Raw genomic sequence first — 18,902 nt, forward strand, 5'->3', positions numbered from 1 at the left:
GGGGGGGGGGAAAGGTTCAGATTACATATAGTCCATCTCTACCATATATATATATATATATATATATATACATACATATACATACATACATGTGTGTGTAATTAATATAAACACACTATATATAAAACTATCTATCAATCACGTTATCTATCTATCTTTCTATTTATCTATCTATCAATCCATCTATCTGTCTATTTATCTATCTATCCATTTATCTTTCTATCTATCTATCTATCTATCTATCTATCTATCTATCCGCTTATGTGTGTATATATTACATTTATATATACATATGTCTTATGTGTGTATATATATTGTGTATATATATATATATACGTTTACATAGATATGCCTGCGTATGTATGTATGTATATATTATACACACACATATATATACATATATGATGCACAACGTGTTTGTATAAAATATAGTACTCTATGTGTGCACACGTATGTATATATGTTTATATAACCATATAGATGTGTTTATAGTTCATGAAAAGATGCATGTGCTGATACGATACGCATGTGTAATGTCCTGTTTACGAAAGTAAAGCACGTTGTGTACATATAATTGTATATGTTTATTTTTAGGTCTTGTATAAAGCTCTATGCGTGCATGTACACATACACACACACACACACATCTCTTTTTCTCATTCGTTGTGTTACTATCAAATTCTATTTACAATTAGCTACTATCTTTCGTTCGTCGTAATAACTATCGTAAACGTGTTTAATATAATATTACTATCTTCATAGAAGCGAGGCGTGTCGTCGAGTTCTTGAAATCCAGTTTCGATTCACGATGTGGTTGGTTGTTGGCTTGCTAGCTAGCTAGCTCACTTGTTAGTTTAGCTATTAACCTTCCTTCATCCCATTTTTGTTAATATGCAACTGGGGGGAATGCATGAAAGTCACCATATCCTTCTTAAAAGTTTAAAGGGGTGAGATGTGGACTAAGCCCTTTATGAATATACTAGGAAAACACTAGGAATTTTACTCCACTGTTTTCTATCTGTCGTTTACTATTCATCTATCTACCCATCTACCAATCTATCTATCCATTTACCGATTTCTCTCTCTCTCGCTCTATCCATCTATTTACCTCTCTACCGATCTATCTATCTATCTATCTATCTATCTATCTATCTATCTATCTATCTATCTGGCTGTCTCTCCATCTCTCTATCTCTCTATCTATCTGGCTGTCTCTCCATCTCTCTCTCTATCTATCTATCTATCCACCTATCTGGCTGTCTCTCCATCTCTCTATGTAGTTATCCATCTATCTTCATCCCATCTCTCACTCTCCATCTAATGCTTTTATCTTCATATTCTCTCTCTCTCTCTACCTATCTATCTATCCCGTCCTCCCTCGAAACCACGCACTGATATATATATATATATATATATATATATATACTCACGTTCACACATGCCATTTCTATCTCCCTCACACACACATACACACACACACACGCGCATGAACACGGATGCTGCCACTTGGTGGTGGTCTGTGAATATCCTTGGAAGAGGATGCCAACTCATCGCAAACATTTTTCTCACGCAGTAAATTTTTAGCAGGAATTATGCTTAGTGGTAGTCGTGGTAGTAGTGGTGGCAGTAATAGTTTTATTGATGCTGGTGGTGGTGGAAGTAGTAGTAGTAGTAGTAGTAGTAGTAGTGGTGTTGGTAATTGCTATTAATGATGATGATAATATTTATTTATTGATGATGCTGGCAATGGTGGATCAATCTTTATTTACAAAGCCTGACTGTTTTTTTTTTTATTTTCTATTGTAATCGTGGTGGTGGTCACGGATGCTTTTTTTATTATTATTCAAATGACACACAAAACAACTAAAATAAAAACAAAACACTCGGTACTGCAAGAGGAGGGAAAATGCTCAGCTTGCTCACTTTTATTCCAACTTTGTTGTATTCCGAGCCAGCGTGACAAGCCGCTACTACGTGTTCGTTTGATCTGCTAGAAATAGCTGTTAATGTTTCCCCCACATCACGTTTCGTAGTGTGGTGGTTACTCTAGATAATGTAGAGATTCTCTATACTCTTTTACTTGTTTCAGTCATTTGACTGCGGCCATGCTGGAGCACCGCCCTTTAGTCGAGCAAATCGACCTCAGGACTTATTCTTTGTAAGCCTAGTACTTATTCTATCGGTGTCTTTTTGCCGAACCGCTAAGTTACGGGGACGTAAACACACCAGCATCGGTTGTCAAGCGATGTTGGGGGGACAAACACAGACAGACAAACATATACACACACATACATATATATATACATATATATTCTATGCAGGAAAAAGAGAAGAATGTTTTTGATTATAAGTTTTGTTCAATCGGGGCTGACTTATAAACTAAATAACAACTTTGTGTTCAAAAACACTTGTTTATGTGTATTTTATGGTGTGTGTGTGTGTTCTGTAATCCTTGATGGTACGGAATCAGATGCAAAGATTTATTGAAATGAAATATAAAATTCTTTGACTGGTAATCGAACTCGTGGTTCCGCAGACTTGCCTCACCTCACCTCACCGAATCTTGTAGGCACGAAGGGGGCTTGCTTACAAGACATACTCTTTCTCGGGCTCTCATACAAAACAAACTTGCACATGAATGTTGGGGATTGTGTGACAGTCATGCTGTTCGAAACTGAATTCAAAATATTAATAATCGATCTGAATTCGAAGGAAGGGCTTCTCCCATTCAACAATGTTTGTCAGGTTTCTGTCTTTACGCAGTTGCTCGACCTGTTAGGAAGGCAAGTTGCTAATTTCCTTCAGAGCAATCCACAGCTTCTTTTTCCGTTTTTCTTTTTTATTTATAGGAATGTCCTAATGGATAATGTAGTAATGTAGTCCCAGTTTTCTAAATGACTAGGAAGTAATGATTGAAACGCTTTGATCAATAAGCCTTGCTTAGTCAAGGAATATGTGACGGGTACCTAATAGTAACAATACACACACACACAGAGTGCAGAATAAGATGTGTTGCAGCCTGGTTTCTTATTTTGCTTCCACGTTTATTAGTGATTCCATTCCAGTTGTGTGTGCTACTAAAGCATTTTTGAGTCAAAAGCGCAATATTATTGCACACCCCTTCCGTTCACTTCTCTCTCTCTCTCTCTCTCTCTCTCTATTTCTCTCTCTGTCTCTCTCTCTCTTACTGTGGATAAGTTAAAATAGCGGGACCATCGGATGATGTATATCGGGATATCCGAAGTGAACACCACCGCCTTCGAAGAGGCGTTGGGTTCGCTTGTAGTTAGTGTTGGCGGGGTTGTGTTTTACTCGACTGAAAGCATTCCTAAGGGGGCGTTGTGTTGATTTGTTACCTCCCTCTCTTTGAAATTTCCTGTGTCATTATCTTCTGTAGATCGTTGTGTGTGTGTGTGTGACCTCCCCATCACTTTTCTGGGTGATGCTAAAGGGTTGGGGGATAGGAAGCATTTGGGATCATGTGTACAGCGATAAAGGAAGGGAAAGGAGGAATTTTTTTTTTTCTGGTCTGAGCAATTGACTTTATTGTATTTACTATATTTCTGGTTATTGTATTATTGAGAGAAGACAGTGTGAACATTTTATATAAGGTGGCGTTGGCGGTGGTGATGGACATGTGCAGGAAAAAATGTGGGCACGTAGGGAATTCCATAGAGAAGAAATGATTAGGGATAAATAATTGATCTTTATTTAAGACACAGTGGATATAAATGATTTATCTTTAGATAAGACACTGTAAGGATAAATAATCCCCAATATTTAAGACAGTGGGTATAAATGATTTAATCTCTATACAAGATACACTTAGCATAAATGATTTATCTCTCTGAATAAGACAGAATAGGTATGAATAATGTATTTTCATACAAGTCAGAAGGGATATAAATATCTCCATATAAGTCATATAAATAGTTTATCCCTATATAGATACAGTGGGTATAAATAATATATTCTTATACAAGCATCACACTGGGGTATGATTTATTCCTATATAAGACACAATGTGTAAAAATTATTGGTTTAGTGTAAGAATTGGAGTATGGGGCATTGTGCTGTTAAGTGGTACACTTTTTGAATGTATCGTCCTCGGTTCGATCCTGCTGCATAGCAATTTGAGCTAGTGTTTTTTCTGTTTCTTTAAGTTGGCCAATAATTTTCAGAGTGGAATTTGATAGATATAAACTGTGCTTTATATATATTTATTTGTGCTTGGGTGTCTTTCAATGGAGTAAATATAAGAAAACGGGCGCTTTTCTGATCAAGTCTTTTGCAATCTTTGTTCTTTACCAAGTTGCATATACTCAATCTCTTGTTACCCATGCTGTCACAAATGCAGTGAATCAGGTTTCCAACCTCTCTAACCACTAACTTATTCTGTTGTTCATCAATTGTTATGTAAAATATGACAGTTGACCAGTAGTTCTTAAGTTTTGTCATTATTAGTTCCTGTTTTATTGTCTGTGGCCAAGATTTTAATCATATTATATCTGAGAATCACTTCGTTCTGTCACAGTAGGTACACTGGAGGTAGTGTTGATGAATTGACTTGCAAGGCTTGCAATGCATGGTTCAGTTCCTAGCTATCTGAGAGTCAAGTGCCTTATCCCCATTTTTTGTTTGTTTTCTTCCAGGCTTTACTTAAAAGATGTAAGGCTCTGCTCATAATCCTTTTCAGAAGCCTTGGTGGTTAATGTGAAGATAAATGGAAGTTATCTTCAGGCCCGAAGAAGCACTCAGTTGTGTGCTGGTGTTGGTCTCTCATCCTCTGCTTAAATACTAAGGACATTTTAGCCACAGGGGAGCTTCTATGCAATCACTCGACTTGCTAGAAATGATAGTAAAGCTCTCCCCCAGATTAAAAAAAAATGGTGCATTCAACTAGCTGGAAATGATGGAATGGCCAATGATTGGAATGCTTTTAATTATAATCCTGCACAATCAGTGTTAACTTACCAAACAATGAGAGAATAGGGACTGAGCAGAAAGTGCTAATATAATGTGGCAAATATGATTGATGTGAATCAAGACTAATTGTATCAAGGCAACTTAAAGTGTTGAACAAAGTTTTGCGAAATCAAGAACAAGGGAGACAACTGGAAATACATTAGATGCATAGTTTTTTTTTTAACCCTTTTGTTACCATATTTCTGTCGAAATACTCTGTAGTAATATAACCTTATAATTTGTATACTGATGTTTGGGACATCAATTAACATGAAATTTAATTTAAGAACAGAAAGTTTGTATCATAGAACCAGGGGTTATCTCTAGCAGTTTGTTATCGAAAGGGTTAAAGTTACCAGATACTCTGCTTCCTGGATCACAAATACTGTTGCCCCATTTTCTCCCTTCTATGACTTCTACACTAACCTCTCTCTCTTTGGTCTTGTGTCAGTTCCACAAAAAAATGTCTACCTTGACTTGTATACTACGTTGGTCTGCATGACAAAAAAATAGGGTACGTAAATAAGATTGCAATATTTGGCTCCCGAAGGGTCTCTCAGACCGCTGGATATAACAAACGTAACCTTTGCTCCTGCCCTAACTATTTAAAAACAAAAACAAACAAGAAAAGAATGTCATATTCCATGGACTCTTGTGACTCAGAATAATGGTTATCTTTAATTTGATTCAGTCATTAGACTGGCCATGCTGGGGCACTGCCTTGAAGAATTTTTAGTTAAATGAATTGACCCCAGTACTTATTTTGCTTTAAGCCTAGTACCTATTCTATCAACCTCTGAGCTACACTGATGTAAACACACTAACACAGGTTGTCAATCTGTGGTGGGGAACAAACAAAGACTCGCACACAAATACACACACATACATACAACAGGCTTCTGTCAGTTTCTGTCTACCAAATCCACTCACATGGCTTTGGTTAGCCTGGGGCTATAGAAGAAGACACTTACCCATGATGCCATGCAGTAAGATTGAACCCAGGACCATGTGGTTGGGAAGCAAACTCCTTACCACACAGCCATGCCTGATTTTTTTTAATGTTTATTTTCACATGCTTTCCCATGCTGGCATAGTTGAAATAAATATATTATTAAAGCCTTATTTTACAGCTGGATGCCTTTCCTGTTGCAAACCCTTACCTGTTTCAAGTTAGGGATTTCTTATTCCCAAAGGTGGGAAATGACAACAATGTCACAACTTGTAAACACACAAATATGTACTAGCTGTGTGGTAAGTAGCTTGCTTACCAACCACATGGTTCCGGGTTCATTCCCACTGCGTGGCACCTTGGGCAAGTGTCTTCTACTATAGCCTCGGGCCGACCAAAGCCTTGTGAGTGGATTTGGTAGATGGAAACTAAAAGAAGCCCGTCGTATCTATGTATATATATATATATAGATATGTATGTTTGTGTATATGTTTGTATGTCTGCGTTTGTCCCCCCAACATCGCTTGACAACCGATGCTGGTGTGTTTACGTCCCCGTTACTTAGCGGCTCGGCAAAAGAGACCGATAGAATAAGTACTGCGCTTACAAAGAATAAGTCCTGGGGTCGATTTGCTCGACTAAAGGCGGTGCTCCAGCATGGCCGCAGTCAAATGACTGAAACAAGTAAAAGAGTAAAGAGTATCCACATAAACACACCCATACACACACACATGCATGATGGCCTTTCCATTTCTGTCATCCAGCATCACTGATAAGGATTTGGTTGGCTTTAGGGCTACAGTAGATGATACTTGCCAAAAGTGCTGCAATGTAAGATTGAACTCGGAACCGTGCGGTTGGGAATCAATTGTTTTAACTGCACAATCATGCCATTACAAAAAACGATTTCTTTCTTTATTTTCTTTTTTGTTTGTTTTTTGTCAGCATCTATTTTCTTGTGTTAGTTTAAAAACCTGATAAGACTCCGGAACATGGAATTGTATTGCACAGGAAATTATTGTAGTTAATAAATAACATTTCAGTAATGTAATAAAACTTGATAGCAGGGGAGTTGGGGTTGAGGAGAGAGAGAGAGAGAGAGAATATTTATAAATAACTTCATTTTTTCCCCTGCTTTTGTATATTTTCTGTTAAATTATGAATAGGTCAGTTGTTGTTATTGTGTCCAAGTCTATAACCATAGGCATTCTAGCTATTGCCATTTTATCTTTTTGTATATCCAGGATTACTTTGTTTTTAAGATAACAGGTTGTGATGTTAGAGATGTTTGGCTGCTATTTCTAGCGGCCACATAGATTTTCCTTGTTGTCTGATGCATAAGTATGTGGAAGGGCTGAGTAGATACAGTATCAGACCAGTGGTTCTCAACCAGTGTCCATATGGCCTCTGATGGTTCATATAAGATTTTTGGGGGTTCACACAGCAAAATAGTAAATTAGGGATCCGCAATAGTATTTTAAGGACCCTCGAAAAAATTTTGCTTTAGATGTGTATATTGGTATGTATTGCAAGAAACAGCTAAGGTTCTTTCTCTAACATTTAACATGGTTTAACCTATACAAGTTAATGTATGAAATACAGAATACGAATTTTGAAAGAATATTCTATAAAACTAATTTTTAAACATCGAATGGCTAAGTGGGTTCACCAGAATAAAATAGCAATCAAAGGGGTCTATGGATAAAAGAAAAAATGGTTGTGAACCCCCCTGTATTAGACTATTTTCAGCTTCTGTATAGGTTGTGGTTTATTATGGTCATATTTTATTTCTTGGCGTAACCTCAGTTCATTCATTTAATGACTTTCAAAAACATTTTCTCATGTTCAGAATTGTCAAAGCATGAATTAACTACCCATGTCGGTTGTTAGCTATCAAGACACAGCATCCTTCAAAATTTCCATGCTTCCTGAAATTCACCAACCCTACTCCTTATGCACCTGTGTACCCTTACCTCTTTATGGCTATTTTAATAATCACTATTCTCTCTTTTTCCTGTTTTATGCTGTATACCAAGGGTTTTCAAACTTTTTGACTTTATATTTCAGACTTTACCCCCTTATAAACGCTTATGAAATTTATACATAAATATTTGCTTAGAATAACATATATTTTTACATTTATTTATTTAACAGTATTTAACAAATAGGTTTATTGTCAATTAAAAGATTTCGATTAAAAAACATATATAAAATCAAATTGCCCATAAAAAGTATTTGCTATCTATGGACCCCCTGTGGTCCGCGGACCAGTTTGAAAACCCCTGCTGTATACTATACATGTACTTTTCGCTATCATTATTGTCTTTTTTAAAAATTTATTCCTGCTTTCTGTCCCCTCTTTTACCCTTTTCCAATGGGATGTAGTGTACCTAAGCACTTAGCATGCCATGTGAAATGCTTAACGTCATTTTGTCCAGCTTTACATTCTGAGTTCAAATTTTGCCAAGGTTGACTTTGCCTTTCATCCTTTCAGGGTCGATAAATTAAGTACCAGTGAAACACGGGGGTCAATGTAATCAACTTGTCCCCTTCCCCCAAATTTCAGTCCTTATGCCTTTAGTAGAAAGGATTATCATTATTATTATTTTTAAGCATTCGATAGGGTAGACCACCAGTACCTGGGGGCTGTCCTCGAGGCGGCTGGGCTAGGCCCTGGCTTTCGTGAGTGGATCTCTGCTATGTATAGCGGCATCAAGTCCACCGTCCAGATAAACGGTTACCAAACGGAGCCGTTTTCGATCAGGCGGTCTGTTCGTCAAGGGTATCCCTTGTCTTCGATTCTGTATGTATTGGCCCATGCTAGCATGGAAAGCGGACGTTAAACAATGATGATGATAAGGTGATGAACTGGCAAAATTGTTAGCATACTGAGCAAAATGCTTAACAGAATTTCATCTTAGAAAATTACCATTTTCAAATCTCACAACGTGAGATATTCAGCAACAGTGCTTTGTAGTAAAGATTGTTTGCCAAATTTGCCAAAAGGTAATTTTCTAATTTATAAATCAGTGACTAGTTATCACTTTGAAAACTATATATTTTGAACAGGAATTTGGCAGCACCACCTCTAGCTGAGCAATTATTCTGTGCTAATGAAGGGAAATAACCCAGAAATCGTGATACACAGATGTTGTTTTGAGCTGAGTGGGGGTGCTAGATTCCCTTGTTTGAAAACATAAAGACACAGATCATGTCGTGCAGCCAGCTGGAAATGATGTCTCCTGGGGCTAAATTACAGCAACATTAGTCCTAAACCAGGACTGCCATGTTATGTTGGCAAATGATCTTTACTACAGAATTTCATCTGTCTTCATGCACTGAGTTCAAATTCTGCAAGAGCCAACTTTGTCTTTCATCCTTTTTGGAATCAATAAAATAAATACCAGTTGAAGACTTGGGTGGGGTGGGGTTGATGTGATTGACTTACCCTTGTCCCCGAAATTGCTGGCATCGTGCCAAAATTTGAAACCATTTTAATAATAATGATAATAATAGTGATAATTATTATTAGTTATAGTAAAGTTGTTAGCATGCTGGTGAAAATGTTTAATGGAATTTCGTCTGTCTTTGCATTCTGATGTCAGACACTGCTGAAGTCACCTTTGCCTTTCATCCTTTTGGAGTTGATAAAATAAGCAACATAATCCCTTCTGAGGAATTGCTGGTCTTGTGGTGCCAGAATTTGAAACCATTATTATTATTATTATTATTATTATTATTATCATCTGTAACTTGGCAGAATCATTAGTGCATTGGATGAAATGCTTAATGGGATTTCTTTTTATGTTTTGAGTTCAAATCTCATCAAGGTCGGCCTTGTTTTCCACCATTCTGGGATCAATAAAATAAAGTCCCTGTAAAGTACTGGCATTGATATACTTGATTAAATCCCACTCTTCTGAGTAGCTATTTCTTTTTTTTTTTTACATAAAAAGAAATTCTTATTTCATTCAATCTGGTAGATTGTCAGAATTATGAGTCAGTGAATCAGTATTCAAAAATACCTTGTGGTAATTAGTTACATCATTATTGCAGGGAGGGGTGGGCAGTTGGATAAAATAGGTACCAGTAAAGAATTGGAGTCAATTTAATTAATTGACTGTCATTGTGGAAATGTGCTTATATTGGGAATCCCTAATTAATTATTCATTGTCTTTTGAAAGATAAGGTATGGTTTGAGGGAATTTAGTTTTGTTATTTTATGTAGGTTGTGTGATTGCATAGAGTTTCCTTTGTTGGTTTGTCCTTGTTTTAAATAGGATAACTGATTAAAACCAGCACTTAAATTGTATTTTATTTTATTGAACCCAAAGGAATGAAAAGTAAAGTTGATCTCAGCAAGATTTGAATTCAGAACATAAACATAATGATAATGGTTTCTGATTTAGGCTCAAAGCCTAATACCATCAACCTAACACTTAACTAATTCTTTATTGGACCCTAGGAGGTAAAGCTGGCCTTGACAGTGTTTGAATTCAGAACATTAAGAGCTGAAAGAAATACTGCAAGGCATTTCTGATGCTCTAATGATTCTGTCAGCTAGATACATTATTGGTGCATTCTTCTGTTTTTTGCCAATAACATTATTCTTGTAATAATAGTAGTAGTACTGACAACAACATCAGCAACAACAACAACAACAACAATAATAATAATAATAATTTACATTGGCACAAGGCCAAATTTTGAGTAGGGAGTGTAGTTTACTTAATTAATATGACTACTTGACAGGTAGTTATTTTATTTTGTCCATCCCAAAGAGATAAGTCGATTCCAGGAGGAGTTGAACTCAAAGTATAAAGGGGTGCAATTAAATACTTCAAAGCACTTTGATTCTTCCACCTTTTGCTCCAAATAACAGATTTCGACCCATTGGCACCGGGCCACAGATTTTGGCGGAAAGTGTAACCAATCTAATCAACCTCAGCTCGTATTCATAAAATGTTATTGAGCTCTGGAGGAATAAAAGGCAACATCAGTCTCAGTGGGGTTTGAATTCAAAATGTAGGCAGATGCTAGTGAACCTGCACATTATTTTGTTGGTTGCTCTACTGATTCTGTCGTTTGTCGTTCAATACTCTCAATAATAATGATTTCTAAAATAATTATAAGAACAATATATATAGTGTTATATAGTGTTGTTGTTGCTGCTGGTGGTGGTGGCTTAGCTAATTACATTAATTTCAGTATTTTTACTGGTATTTTACTTCGTCAACCTCAGAAGAATGAAAAGCAAAATCTGTTTTAGTAAGATATGAAATCAGAATGTACAGAGGGGTTACCAGAATTGCGCTATGTTTGATCCATTTCTCTAATGATTCTGCCATCCTCAGTGAAGTTTGAACTCAGAATGTTCAGAGTTGTTACTAAAATGATGCTGTATTTGATCCATTGCCCTAATGATTCTGCCATCCTATGTGAAGTTTGTACTCTGAATATAAAAAGCCTGAAGAAATACCACTAAACATTTTGTCTGGTGTGCTGATAGTTCTGTATTTTTAATGTTACAAACATGTGGTAGGAAGGCTTTTGGTAATTTGGTTGAATCCAGTATTTTATTGCATCAGTCTCATGGGGGAAGAGAACAAAATCAATCCTGGTGTGATTCAGACAGCAAAAAAAAAAAAATGAAAAAAATGGACATAATTAAATACTACAAGGTATTTTAGCCAAACACATTGTTGGAAACCTTTTTGATCCCCTTTTAACCCTTTCGTTACCGTATTTATTTTGAGATGCTCTGTGTTTCTTTCAGTTAATTTTAAATATAACAAAGAATTTAGTAAAATAACTTAGTTATCATTAAGCTAGTGTTAGGAACATAAATTGTGACTAAGGTTTGGTGCAAAATTTTAATTCAAAATTTATGATTGCAAAACATTTGTAAGCCAGAGCCAGTTTCGGCTGGATTGGTATCAAAAGGGTTAATTATAAAGGCACAATCAAAATGCGTCCAATACACTTCATAAAGTGGTTAGTCAAGGAGGCATAGGGTTGAGAGGACTCCTGAGTCTTAAATTTTAAATGTTAAGAATGTGATGAACTCTGTTGCGCTGGTACCAAAATGAAAATGCACCGAGTACACTCTGTAAAGTGGTTGGTGAATAAGCAAAAGTGTCATAGAGGAGGGAGTGCCTATTAAGTCTTGTTTTGTCAAGGATGTGGCACTGGTGCCATTATTAAATGCACTCAGCACTGTTGTGTGTATGTGTGTGTGTGTGTGTGTGTGTGTGTGTGTGTGTGAGTAGTCTTCTTTTAGTTTTGGTCTACCAAATTTACTGACACTACTTATAATAAAATATACTTGTCCAAGATACCATGCAGTGGCATTAAACTCAAAACCATTTTGCTGGGAAGTGAACAGCCAGTTACATATTAGCTATTACTGAAGAGGAATGGTGAAATCTATTTTGCATCTCTGCTTATAAATACAAATGGGAGAATTTACGAAAAAAACAACAACAGACGGGGACAGTTGCCATGATAGATCGCTGACCACGACATTTATTTATTTTTTTTTCTCTCTTTGTTTTTCTCCTTATTTCTTTCTGTTGAAGAGCGTAGGCTCGAAACGTTAAAGACTTTCTCTATTCCTGAGTGTTAAACTAATACATCCTTTTGTTGTTTACACCACCTGTCCTCGTCTGTTGTTTTTTTTTTTCGTAAATTCTCTCATATATAATACACGCTCACGTGGTCGCACCAGCTAATCCTGTCTCTACTCTTCAAACACGAACTTCTGGATTCTACCTTCTTTTCATTCTGGATTTATTCATTCTGGACTGTTTTTATTCTGAATTCTACACTCTCCGACTGCACCTCTCCTACCCACGGATTACACTGGACCTATCTACTGATTCATCATCATCATCATCATCATTGTCGTTTACCGTCCGCTTTCCATGCTAGCATGGGTTGGACGATTTGACTGAGGACTGGTGAAACCAGATGGCTACACCAGGCTCCAATCTGATTTGGCAGAGTTTCTACAGCTGGATGCCCTTCCTAACGCCAACCACTCTGAGAGTGTAGTGGCTGCTTTTTACGTGCCACCGGCACGAAGGCCAGTCAGGCGGTACTGGCAACGGCCACGCTCTAAATGGTGTATTTTATGTGCCAGCCGCACAAGACCCAGTCCAGGAGCACTGGCAATGATCTCGCTCAAAAGTCCTTACACATGTCGCGAGCACAAGTGCCAGAAAGGCAACACTGGGCACAGGTGCCATCACAGTTTCGCTTTCGCTACAAAATTGGTTGTGCTGTTTGACTGGCTGAGCTGATCTCTAATCAAAGGCTGCAGTTATGACCATTGCAAAATTTTTTTTTTTTTTATATTAGAACAACATTTTCCAATACGCCCTTCCATTTCATTACCAAGTTTGATTTAGCTGTTATCTTAAGCAAGATGAGTGACACTATAGAAGGTCATCTATTGGCTCCATCATCAGAACTAGTGTATGTCCCTTCTAAATCTCACAGGCCCCATTGCAGTGATTTCTCTTTAATTAGTGTGGGGGAAGATTTAGTCATCAAGTTTAACGAAAATCATGACCCTGCTCCCATTCTCATTTTTTAATTTTCTGCTTTCTTTTTTTTAATTATCCACCCTCCCCCTGTGTTGAAGATAAATAGGTCAAATATTTTAATTACTTCTCTTTGGATCTGGATGTAGGTCAATAACATTGAATTGATGCGTTGATAATCTACTGCATGTGATGACTATCATAAAGAAATCGGAGTCCTTTGCTGGTTTTTATCCTTGACAATTTAATAGGTTTTTTGTTTTTCTTTGCACTTTTTTTATAGACCCATTTACACAAACACAATACATACATACACACAAATAAATATAATAAATATATATATTTATGCATTCATATAAATATATATATTTATATATTCACACGTATTTTTGTGTGTGTGTGAATCTCTGACAGTACAAGGTCATGGAAGCCAGTTAAGCACAATGAATTAAAATATAAACAAGTTTTTTTTATTTTCTCTTTTCCTTAGTTTCTCCTTGATATTTGGAATATCAGCCAATGAATTTGCAGCTTAGAGTTTTATCATTTACTGGTTTCACTCATTGGACTGCAGCCATGTTGGAGCCTTCCTGCCACCGACAGGTTTAATTGTACAAATTCATCCCTTCCACTTATTTATGTCTGGTATTTTTTCTATCAGTATCTTTTGCCTAACCACTAAGTTATGGGGGTGGGGGCGGCATAAACAAACCAACAACACAGACACAAATTTTGTTTATTCCGCTAAACAAACCTATTATTTTATAAAATATAATTATTCTGAAAATCTTTATTGAAAAAAAAAAAAAAACTAACTAATAAGGGTGGAGTTTCTGGATAAAAATTTCCATCATAAACTAAAAAAAAAAAAAAAAAAAATTTTCTTGCTATTGCGAAAAAATATTTCTTTAGATTTCTATGCTTTAAGCAGAAATGTAATTACTTTAACCAAATAATTACATGTTTTAGATAAAGAAATGTAAAGAAGTGTTTCTAAAATTTGAAATTAATTGAAAAGGCAGGCTTTAAATAACATTAATTCAACAAAAAAAAATTTTTTCTTTGTGATTCAGTAAAATTATATTTTTTTTCTTCCTCATCTTGTGCTTCTTTCAACAAGCTGCAAGTTCCTCACATCTACTCTATTTGCTAGAAATGACAACGAAATCACCATCAAATCACACCTCACCTTCTTAAAGAAAGAAAGAAAAATGAAAGTACACTTTAACAATGTAGTCTTAAAAATACCCAATTAGCTGAGTGGTTAAAAAGCTTGCTTTGTAACCTCATGGTGTAGAGTTCAGTCCCACTTTGTGGCACCTTGGGCAAGTGTCTTGTACTGCAACCCTAAACCAACCTGCACTTTGGGAGTGAGTTTAGTTGATGGAAACTGCGTAGAAGCCTGTTTATATTTGTGCATTTGTGTTTGTCCCCTGTCACTGCTTTATAACTAGCATCGGTTTGTTTACATCCCTGTGACATAGCAGTTCAGCAGAAGAGACCAGTAAAATAAGTACCAGACTTTAAAAATAAATGCTAAGATCAATTTGTTTGACTAAAGCCTTCAAAGCTGTACCCCAGCAAAGCTGTACCCCAGCAAAGCTGTACCCCAGCAAAGCTGTACCCCTGCATGGCTGCAGTCCAATGACTGAAACTAGTAAAGGATAAAAGGTGAAAAATATTTAGTTGTCCACCAAGGATGCCTCTACATGGTGATTTGGTTTGCTAGAAACAACAGCCGAATCTCTTTTGGATCATGTTCTGCAGGTTTGGAAAATGAAATTTACACATTAAATGATGCGGTTGTTGGTATTGAAAAGAAATACAGGGTGGTCATGGCTGGAATGCCGTTAATCAGAGGTCTGTTTGATCAAGGTTTACTCGGAGCTTTAGCAGCAGTAACAACTCAGCTGTTGGAAATAAGCACCTAGCCATCTTTTAGTCACATGGAAATGCCACATGTGACAGCCTGGTGTCCTTTCCAGAGAATGAATTGTTTCTCATCCATTTGATGCCATAAGACTGGATGGAGCTAAGCCAAGAGAAGGACTGAGATCTAAGGTTTCAAATTAGATGTAGGAGTGGATGTGTGGTAAGTAGCTTGCTTACAAACCACATGGTTCTGGGTTCAGTCCCACTGCGTGGCACCTTGGGCAAGTGTCTTCTACTATAGCCTCGGGCTGACCAAAGCCTTGTGAGTGAATTTGGTAGACAGAAACTGAAAAGAAGTCCGTCGTATATATATATATATATATATATGAAAGAAGGTTTGAAAATGCACTTATTTTAAAGATATTTATTTACTTAACCGGTTTCACTTTTTTATAAAAAGATTATCAAAAGTCTTTGAGAATAATAAAAAATGTTAAAAAACAGTTTGAGTATTAAAATGCATATATACATTCTTTGATGATAATAAGAGGAATATATTTAAAGTATAAAGCTTTGTATGAACTTTGTAGTGTTACATACTGATTATCACACATTCTCTGATAATAAGATGAAAATGTTAAAAACAGTGTAAGTATGAAAATACATATATGGAAAAATACATATACATATTCTTTGATAATCGCAAAAAGTTGAGGAGACCTTTGCGATTATCAATGAATATGTATTTTTCCATATATGTATTTTTCCATATAGTCTTTGAGTTGCCTTCCCCCACTAGGAACCTCAAAGCTTATACAGGCTATACACCATATTCAAGATTGTTGTCCCTATAAAAAGCAACAATCAGAATGACTCCACTTCCCTTAACCCCTGCCTAGTAAAATGTGATCTGATGGAGATTTGGCTGCTATTTCAGGTAGGCCATGCAAGGTCTCTTATTTCATTATTACCCACAAGGGGCTAAACATAAAGTGGACAAACAAGGACAGACAAAGGGATTAAGTCGATTACATCGACCCCAATGTGTAACTGGTACTTAATTTATCAACCCCGAAAGGATGAAAGGCAAAGTCGACCTCGGCGGAATTTGAACTCAGAACGTAACGGCAGGCGAAATACCGCTAAGCATTTCGCCCGGCATGCTAACGTTTCTGCCAGCTCGCCGCCTTTAGACCCATGCAAGGTCTCTTATTAGTTCAAGGTCATTAGAAAGAAATTGGTTTGCATTTTTAGTTTTGATTCCAGCCTGTCAGTTGTGATCATGCTGGAGCACCATGTTTTAGACTTCCTTAGGTACTTAATTGATAAGAGAATTCACCCCAAGACTATTGGTAGAGTTGGTACACAATACCTTTGTCTCCAACACTTCTGTTTGTAATTAAATTTATCATTTATTTCTTATATCAATTACGAACATGTACAGCATACATACTGATGTGAATCAGATTACTTTTAGTACCCAAAGCTGTTAAAGTTTAGGTTTAAAGGTTACAGCTCTGTTGTTGAAGTTGTTTTGCTTTTAGCTGTTATAAGAGAAATCATAGGAAGAAAAAAAAGAAGCTATATTTATCAAAAGGTTATAAAGTAATAGGATATAAAAGAAATGAACTATTAAAATACTGTTGAAGAACATATTTGTGCACCAGTTTCAAAAATCTATAAAGTGCTTCAAAGTTAAAATTTCAAGTCTGAACTCTTAAAGTAACTTAACCATTTTATAAGAAATAAACTCGTTTAGATGCATAACCCTTCTTTTGCTTTATTAGAGCATTGCTTGGTTGTAAATTTTAAGTAAATGTAACATGAAAGATTACATTTTATATTGTAAAAAGATTGGAAAGCTCATCTCTACAACATTTTAAATATTTCTTAAATATTGCATCTGTAGATTAAGGGTTGCAATTTCTGTCTACTTAAAATCTTATTTCTAATAACTAACAAAGGTTTCTTATACCACTTGGTTTCACTCTTTAGCATTTACACTGGCCATATCAGGAGCCAAATATTCTTCTTGGTATATGATTGAACTGGCCAGATCTGGCCTATCACACCCACTTAACAATGTCATTCTAAAAATAAACAGACCTCATTCAAATCACAAAACTGAGATCATGCATGTACGGCAGTACATATTCTAAAATTAGAACAATACAGAGAAGATTAGCATGGCCCCTGCGCAAGGATGACACGCAAATTCGTGAAGCGTTCCATATTTTTACATGAAACTCAGCTTGCGAAGACTTATTGGGGCAAGCGAAAGCGAAATCAGGATGGCACCTGTGACCAGCGTCGCCTTTCTGGCACTTGTGCCCATGACATGTGTAAGGACTTTTGAGCGAGATCGTTGCCAGTGCCCCTGGAAGGCTCTTGTGCGGGTGGCACATAAAATACACTATTTTGAGCGTGGCCGTTGCCAGTACCTCCTGACTGGCCTTTGTGCGGGTGATACGTAAAAGCAGCCGCTACACTCTCTGAGTGGTTGGCGTTAGGAAGGGCATCCAGCTGTAGAAACTCTGCCAAATCAGATTGGAGCCTGGTGTAGCCATCTGGTTTCACCAGTCCTCAGTCAAATCATCCAACCCATGCCAGCATGGAAAGCGGACGTTAAACGATGATGATGATGATGATGATGATGATGAATGTGAATAAGCAAGCATTAAATTTAACACAATGATCTGAATGTTAATGAGTTCAGGCTTAACACCTCCAGTGACATAGATAGGCATGGCTGCATGGACAGTTGCCATGGGTGAAAATTCTTAGGAGCACAAAATTTCAAAAGGCAAAAAAAAAAAAAAAAAATAGTAATAATAATGATAATAATAGGATACCTTCCTGACAAACCCACAGTACTTACCCGGGTACTGGCAACCCATGCTATATCCTTGAACTCTTGGGGACTTTCAACAGTGTTCTCTCCATACCCTGTTTGCTCCCCCAATCCATTTCAGATTGCACATCCACCATATTAGTTTTTAGCACTCTTGATTGGTTGGTTGGTTGGCTGGCTGGCTGGTCGGTTGGAAGTTTTGCTGAGATCATGGCCATTGTCTTCTTTTCTGTTACACTAAATAAAAATACATTCCTATTCCAAGTGGGTCATTGTGGGAGGAGTGCGGGGTGGGTGGTGAGGTGGGTGGTGGTGGTGAAAATTTCTTCATTCTTTTCAATGGAATGTTCTATTTTTTGTCATATCTTTATAAAACTTCCTTTTATCTTTCAAACCCTTTAAATAATTATATTCATTCATAAATATTATACACATGCATGCATACACGCTTCCATTACAGAGAATAAAACACTTCTCTAATTGTTTCATTTCATATATCTTCATCCTCATTGCCTTTTTTTTTTCCTTTTTCCTTTTGATCTTACAATGTATTCACTTGTGTGTGTATATGTGCGTATTTATATACATTTATGTATATACGTGTGTGTGTGTGTGTGTGTGTGTAGATATATATATACACACACACACGTATATATATATATGTGTATGTAAATACACGCACACACACACACACATATGTGTGTGTGTGCATGTATATATA

At 36.5% G+C, this 18,902-nt stretch overlaps 1 protein-coding gene and 1 non-coding gene across 4 annotated transcripts in view; both read left to right on the top strand.

Moving 5' to 3' along the window:
* LOC106874648 (transforming growth factor beta receptor type 3) overlaps positions 1 to 18,902 on the top strand; it is a 297,158-nt gene that overhangs the window by 95,469 nt on the left and 182,787 nt on the right. Inside the window, exon 1 of one of the 3 annotated variants that reach the window (XM_052965817.1) lies at positions 1,463 to 6,216. The exons of the other annotated variants lie outside the window; for them this stretch is intronic. The gene's annotated coding sequence lies outside the window, so the exon portion shown is untranslated. Of the gene's footprint in view, positions 1 to 1,462; positions 6,217 to 18,902 lie in introns of those variants that run through there. 3 annotated transcript variants of the gene reach the window in all.
* Positions 17,465 to 17,568, top strand: LOC128250081 (U6 spliceosomal RNA). The gene has a single exon (XR_008266207.1). It is a non-coding gene; the product is annotated as a U6 spliceosomal RNA (small nuclear RNA).

This window comes from Octopus bimaculoides, chromosome 1 (assembly GCF_001194135.2).
Source record: "Octopus bimaculoides isolate UCB-OBI-ISO-001 chromosome 1, ASM119413v2, whole genome shotgun sequence".
NCBI lineage: Eukaryota > Metazoa > Mollusca > Cephalopoda > Octopoda > Octopodidae > Octopus > Octopus bimaculoides.